Source organism: Stegostoma tigrinum, chromosome 14, assembly GCF_030684315.1.
Source record: "Stegostoma tigrinum isolate sSteTig4 chromosome 14, sSteTig4.hap1, whole genome shotgun sequence".
NCBI classification, from domain to species: domain Eukaryota; kingdom Metazoa; phylum Chordata; class Chondrichthyes; order Orectolobiformes; family Stegostomatidae; genus Stegostoma; species Stegostoma tigrinum.
In genome coordinates this window covers 16152029-16160149 of record NC_081367.1, presented here as the reverse complement: position 1 = coordinate 16160149, position 8121 = coordinate 16152029, and positions in this window count along the sequence as shown.

The window sequence follows — 8121 nt, the reverse complement described above, 5'->3', positions numbered from 1 at the left end:
CAGGTGAAACTAGAGTTAAGGGGCATAGCCTCAAAATAAAGGGGAGCAGATATAGGACTGAGTCAAGGATGAACTTCTTCAACCAAGGGATTATGAATCTGTGGAATTCTCTGCCCAGTGAAGCAGCTGAGGCTTGCTCATTGAATGTTTTTAAAACTAAGGTAGATAGATTTTTGAACAGTAAAGGAATTAAGGGTATGGTCAGCGGGCAGGTAAAAGCTGATCTGAGTCTACAAGAAGATCAGCCATGATCTTATTGAATGGCAGAGCAAGCTTGATGAGTCAGATGGTCTACTCCTGCTCCTACTCCTTATGTTCTTATGTAATGGGCAGAAAAATGCCAAATAAAATTTAATGCAGAAAAATGTGAGCCAATGCATTTTGGCAGAAAACATAATGCAAAGCAATACAACAATTGTCAATTCTGCAAAACGTACTGGGACAGAGTGCCCTGGGGGATCAATTGCTTTGAATTTAATTGAAGGCGGCAAAATATTTTTGAGGGAGTAATTACAAAAACTTATGGGATCTTGGGATTCATAAATAGAGGGTTTAGAACAATAGCACAGGGGTTCTGCTGAATTCTTATTAAGATCTAATTAGACCACGACTATTACATCATAGAATCCCTACAGTGTGGGAGCTGTCCATTTGGCCCATCAAGTCCACAATGACCCTCTGAAGAATATCCCATTCATCCCTACCCTATCCCTGTAACCCTGCATTTACCATATCTCATAGGCATCTCTGAACACTACGAGACAATTTAGCATGGCGAATCCACCAAACCTGTGCATATTTGAACTGTGGGAGGAAACTGGAGCACCCAGAGGAAATCCATACAGACATGGGGAGAATGTGCAAGCTCCACACAGTTACCCAAGTGTGGACTCAAGCCCAGTCCCTGGAGCTGTGAGGCAGCAGTGTTAACCATTGAGCCACCATGCCACCTCAGCTCTGGTCACCACATTTTAGCAATGATGACCTAGACACTAGGTGGGTGCAGAGAAAATTTACCATGCTATAAAAAGGACGACATATTTTAATTCCAGAGTTAGATTTCAGAAGCTGAATTGTCCTCCTCATTGCAAAGGAGATCAAAGGTGGACTTGGCAAAAGGTGCACAGTATTATGATATTTTTAGAGAAGCTATACAAAAACAAAACTTTAAACAAAGAACTGTTGGAACAATGATTAGGAAACAGAGATATAGGCAAGGGGAAAAAAGATGTCAAGCGATGTAGAAAACTACTTCTTTGATGCAGCTAATGCTAATGATTTGGAACTTATTGTCTATGAGGATGTTGTGAGTGGAGATGACGAACGATGTTTGAAGAAAATTGGATGAGCACTTGAGGGAAATAAATTTGCTGAGCTTCAGGGTTATAGTCGGAGGAAACGCTTGATTGAATTGCTCTGTAGGGAGTTCATAGAATCAATGAGTCGATTGGTCTTCTCTGTTGACACAATCACTCTGTGGCTACGCCTAGTTCGCAGCAAGAAACTGTGGGATCTTGTATTTTTGCAGTCATTGGTATAAATTGCAGTTCTGATGGGGTAAGAAAAGATGTCCTATAATTTCTTCATTTAAAAATAAACACTAATTGGTCCAAATGCATGATCATATTTGCAAAAGTCAATTTAATTTACATTACATGCAACTGATTTGTGAAGTATTCTGAGCAATAAAGTCAAGTTGTATGTGAAAGAAGTTAAACAGACGGAGCTGGTACAATTAGTATTCCTAGAGACAATAAGGAATTTGTCACTTTGTACCTTACTTTGTACCAATAAAAATCCCTCCACTCAGAGTTATCAGTATCTTTCAGCTCAGTTCTCTTCAATGCTAGCAGTTGAGACATTGAAACAATTATCTGGTTAAAAAAAATCGACAGTACAGTTTCATATGCTGACCACTTCACCACAGCTTTGTAAAACAAGGTCATTTCCTCTGATTTCTCCAGTCTGCTCATGGTTTTTAACTAGCATATGCTGGAAAGTGTTTTCTATACAGTCACTACAATGAGCCTGTGTGATGAGTGTTAGTAATATGATAACATGGTAATCATATCTTCCATTTTAACAAACCAAGAATTAGAGGGCTCAAATTTCCCATTCGTAATTAGCATCATGAGAAGACAGATTCATGGTACCTGGCCTTCCATGGCTTGGAATGACGTTTTTCAAGCACCATTCTGCTTTTCATCTCATTGATTATGTATCCGGGCTCTACAGTTCCCTTCCTGTGAAATCATTGCAGCAAGAGAAACAGAAATGCTGACCATTACCTGACATTATTTAATATCCAGTTGCAAACAACATCAAACACTGTAGGTCAGCAACTGGACCTTCCACTGTGGTTGTGAAGTGTTATAACTGAGGACAAGGCCCAACAGGGAAAGCTGGTAAGTCAACAAAGTGTGGAGCTGGATGAACACAGCAGGCCAAGCAGCATCTCAGGAGCACAAAAGCTGGTACCCTGTTTCACTGATAAGGAGCTGGAGGTGTTAAGCAGGGTAATGAAGAAGAGAGCAGTGCTTAGCTTTTTAAGAGCAAAGGAAGTCACACTTCTAGACCCAGACAGCCCTGGTACAGATAACGGCCCAGGTCAGTTAAATGAAATGGACATCAGCTCCATGATTTTCTGCACTCCACAAATGCATATCTCACCATCTTCGCTCTGCTACCTCATACTCACAGAACTGCCAATCACTCTCACGCTGTCGCTGTGTGCACACCTTTCATGGGTTACAATGCTCAGTGCTGCATGCATCTGGATCATCCTCCCAAGCTACTGACACTTTTTATCCAAGCACTTCCAACTCACTGGGGATAGCTCGTCACACCATTTGCTTATGCATTGCCATTCACTGCTCTTCCAACCACTCTAAAAATACTCAATCCATCTTTCGTCTCTTCACAGGAAATGTTGTTCCATAACTGGGCTGAGGTGACCAAAAGCAGCAGGAGAGTGGCATATATCAGACTCATCACTCTTAACAAGGAGAAAATTCTGGAACTGGCTGGAAGAGTGGAGGAGGCAGAACCATAGTGGTAACGTGGACTTGGAATCCAGAATCCAAGTCTAAAGTTCAGGAGTCTTGGCTCTGAAACCCACCATTGCAGATGATGGTATTTGAACTCAATTAAAAAGGAAAGCCTGAAATTTAAAGCTAACCTAATGGCTATCACGTAACCACGCTATCCATCTTTGTAGAAACCTATCTGACGCACTATTTTTCAGCAAAGAAAATCTGTCTGGGATAGCCTATGTGTACGTTCAGACCCACGGCAATGTGGTCAACTCTTAACTGCCCTCTGGGTAATTAGGAATGGATAATAAATGTTGGCCTAGCACAATGCACAAACAAAAATTCCTGAGCCCTCGCATCAATCTGAACGAAACCACATGTCATGCCCAAACATGGCTTGGTGTGGAAGCTCCGACACTCTACAAGATATGACCAATGTTTGGTGCAAATGGTATAAATGCTACTTCTCTCTGCCGTTGAACTCATCTGGAACTCATTTTCTAACTGAATGAGTCTGAGCTGTAGGCAGGCAAGACACACAAATGCGGTAGATGCTGTCACCCAGGACAATCTTACTGCCCACAATCTCCCACATACTGAAGTCCAAATGCATGGCCTACTCAATTCAACAGTCACCAAGTTATGAAACACTGGATAAAAAGTTAAAATATTGCCTTGAGCGTGCACAAATTACTGTCAACATTAGAGGAACAAAATTGTACCTCTAGCCTCATTTGCCGCAATTTCCCAACTTTTGGAACTGTAATTTTAATGGAAGTAACATTACCCTTAATCTTCCAAGCAGGATTGGAAATCTGTTACCCCACCATGATCAGACATAAAAAAACAGATGTATACATTGCCCTAGTTATTTCTGAGCGCTCATTTGAGGGATGGAAGATATTTCAGGACCAACTCAGTGCAGTAATCCTCAGAAGTAGAAATACAGGGAATGTACATAGAGGATAGGTACCCTCTGTATCATACTAATTGCGATAGCCCAGTGTGTAAAAAGCTGAAGCACCCAGAACTGGCTGTCTATACCTTCTCAACGAAGTGCCTAAATAGTATAAAGGATTGAGTGTGTTGGTAAGTGGGTACTGTAAAAGTATATTAGGTGGCAGTGTGGCTAATCGATAGAATGGTGTGTAGTTAGGTGCCCATAGAGATAGGGTGGCAGGTAGTGATAAAATTGTGTTTGTTGGATGTCTATAGTGGTACAGTCTCAGTTGGTTAGATCCTATAGTGATAGAGTGGCAGGTGGTAGGGTAGAAAGCGAATTGCGGCAAAGATGGGGTGTTAGATTGGCTGCTAGTCAGGTCAGGTCAGGGTAGTTGAGGGTAGTTGATGAATAGAAGGGTTAGTCCCAGGAAGGGCTACCAGTGTGAGTGGTTTGGGAGTTAGTTGTAAGTAATCCAAAATTATGCTTGGCTTTGATCTATTCAACAGTTCCTGGATAACGCATACAAGTATGTTAATCAGAACTCTCTAAAACTTCTGACATGAGACCTGTGATCAGTGATGTTCCACAGGGATCTGTGCTGGGACCACGGTTGTTTGTGATATCTGTAAATGATTTAGAGGAAGGTGTAGATGGTCTGACTAGCAAGTTTGCAGATGACATGAAGATTGGTAGGAGTAGCAGATAGTGAAGCAGACTGTCAGAGATTACAGAAGAATATAGATAGATTGGAGAGTTGGGCAGATAAGTGGCAGATGGATTTCAATCCGGGAAAATGCAAGGTGATGCATTTTGGAAGATCTAATTCACGAGCAAACTATACAGTAAATGGAAAAGTCCTAGGGAAAATTGATGTTCAGAGAGATCTGGGCGTTCAGGTCCATTGTTCCCTGAAGGTGGCTATGCAAGTCAATAGAGTGGTCAAGAAGGCATACGGCATGCTTTCTTTCATCGAACAGAGTATTGAGTACAAGAGTTGGCAGGTCATGTTACAGTTGTATAAGACTTTGGTTCGGCCACATTTAGAGTACTGTGTACAGTTCTGGTCACCACATTACCAAAAGGATGTGGATGCTTTGGAGACGGTGCAAAGGAGGTTCACCAGGATGTTGCCTGGTATGGAGGGTGCTAGCTATGAAGAGAGGTTGAATAGACTAGGATTATTTTCATTAGAAAGACGGAGATTGAGGGGGGACCTGATTGAGGTCTACAAAATCATGAGGGGTATAGACAGGGTGGATAGCAAAAAGCTTTTTCCCAGAGTGGGGGACTCAATTACTAGGGGTCATGAGTTCAAAGTGAGAGGAGGAAAGTTTAAAGGAGATATGCGTGGAAAGTTCTTTACGCAGAGGGTGGTGGGTTCCTGGAATGTGTTGCCAGCGGAAGTGGTAGACGCATGCACGACAGTGTCTTTTAATATGTATCTGGACAGGTACATGGATGGGCAGGGAGCAAAGGGATACAAACTCTTCAGAAATAGATGACAGCTTTAGTCAGAGGATCTCGATCGGCACAGGCTTGGAGGGCTGAAGGACCTGTTCTTGTGCTGTAATTTTCTTTGTTCTTTGTTCTTTGAATTCAGAGGGTCTCGGGGAGCCAGGGACTTGCCCATCAGAAGTTCAAATTTCCTGGGAAATTCTCACATATTCCTTGTGTTGGAAATTTCAAAGATCTTATAGCACATTTTTCAGGGTATAGCTGGCTTCCAACCAATTGGAAATTTAGTGTGAAAATCCTATTGGAAGTAACTTCATTTCAGCAGAAAACCAAGTTTGCACATTTTGAGCACATGGAGGTGTGAGGGAACAATAAGAGGATTGTCCAGATAAACATCAAGTGCTGTTATATTAAACAAAAATTTCATGAACTATATGAGAATCAGTGCCAGCTTACTTGCAGTTACTACATAAGAATTCAATGTTGGTGGGGCCACAAAACAAGTAGTAAGGTTCCTCATACACTGAGAGTGTTTCTATTATCAGCTGAAACTTAGAGCAATTCAAATAAATGGAAATAAATTGTATCAATAAAATGCCTTTTGTGAACTAGGAAAATTCCAAAGTGCCGTACAGCCAATGAAGCCAATGAAATACTTTGGAGAAAAGTCACGATAGTAATGTAGGAAATGCATCAGCCAACCTGTACATAGCAAGCTCCCGCAAACAGCCATGTGATAATTTACTTACATAATTGCAGACTGAAATCTGTCTTAATAGCTTGTGTTTTTTTTGTTTTAGTTTTGGTTCTGACAGAATGGTCTTTCGCTGACACAAACAAACAAGGCTACAGATGCAGTATTAACAAAAAAAGAGAAGTTCATTACACCAAGGAAAATAATAAGAAGAAAATAGAACAAAAAAGCTACTTACCTATAATGAAAGTTTAAAGATTTTGAAACACAAGGCTAAACACAATCCCATTAATCCCAACAGCACTCCTTAATGATAGATACTCCTTGGACACCACTCATGCCTGCTATGCTTCACTGAGGAATGCATGCTGTAAATCAAGCCCCAGTATTCATGGAATTATCAAAAAAGTTGTGTTTTAAGAACTCCACAAAATTTTACAACTTATCTGTCTTTCAGACCCAGGTTGACAGAAAGCATGGTTAAGCTTTTGTAATTAACAAGAATATAAGACCGTAAGACCATAAGACATAGGAGTGGAAGTAAGCCCTTTCGGCCCATCGAGTCCACTCTGTCATTTAATTCTGGCTGATGGGCATTTCAACTCCACCTACCCGCACTCTCCCCCTGGCTCTTAACTCCACGCGAGATCAAGAATTTATCAATCTCTGCCTTGAAGACATTCAACGCCCCGGCCTCCACTGCGCTCCATGGCAATTAATTCCACAAGCCCACCACTCTCTGGTTGAAGAAATGTGTCCTCATTTCCATCCTAAATTGACCCCCTCTAATTCTAATGCGGTGCCCATGGGTCCTAGTTTCCCCGCCTAACGGAAACATCTTCCCAGCGTCCACCCTTTCTAAGCCATGCATTATCTTGTAAGTTTCTATTCGATCTCCCCTCAACCTTCTAAACTCTAATGAATACAATCCTAGAATCCTCAGCCATTCATCGTATGTTAGGCCTACCATTCCAGGGATCATCCATGTGAATCTCTGCTGGACACGCTCCAGCGCCAGTATGTCCTTCCTGAGGTGTGGGGCCCAAAATTGGGCACAGTATTCTAAATGGGGCCTAACTAGAGCTTTATAAAGTCTCAGAAGCATATTACTGCTTTTATATACCAACCCTCTTGAGATAAATGACAACATTACATTCGCTTTCTTAATCACAGACTCAACCTACAAGTTAGCCTTTAGAGAATCCTCGACCAACACTCCCAGATCCCTTTGTTCTTTGGAAAATATCTAGTTATTACAAATAAATAGATTCTGACTACAAATAAACAACTGCTTTATAAATGCTCATTATACACATACACACACACACACACACACACACACTTCAGCGGTTCCTGTTGACTGGATTCACTAAAATGATATGTTTATTGATCAGAATGTTGCTTTTCAATCGTCTTTCTCCAGATACCTTCAATTGTTTGTAGGAGTCAGAGTGACAGTCTTCTGCAAGTCTTTGACTTATCAATTAAAGACACAGCTTACACAAACATGAAAAGGAGAAGTAAATGGGCTACCTTCAGGCTTTTCACTGGAGATAAACGAGCCAATTCCTGCATTTGCAGTTCTGATTTCTTCCAACGATTTCATTCACACCCCAAACTGTTGTTATCCAAGAACCAATTACATAATTGTTCCTAGGCAGAAGGTCGTTGTCATTAATTACTGGTCACTAGCCCACAGACAAATCAGCTACTTATTGCCAGTCAAAGTGCTGTCAGTACATACAGCTTTGTTTGGTTTCAGATCATTTACAAACTAAGCACTCACTACAATTTGAACAACAGGTCTGCAAACATTACCTACACTGACTGTTTTCACTTTTAAGAAGTAAAGCAAACTATCTTCAATGCTTTCTTTTTAGAACAGTCCTTGTTCTATTTCAGTCAACAATCAAAAATACAGAAAAATAAAAAGATATTGTCTTTATACAACAGATAGAATTCCCTTCTCGGTCATGTCTATAGAGCTGTTTAGGATG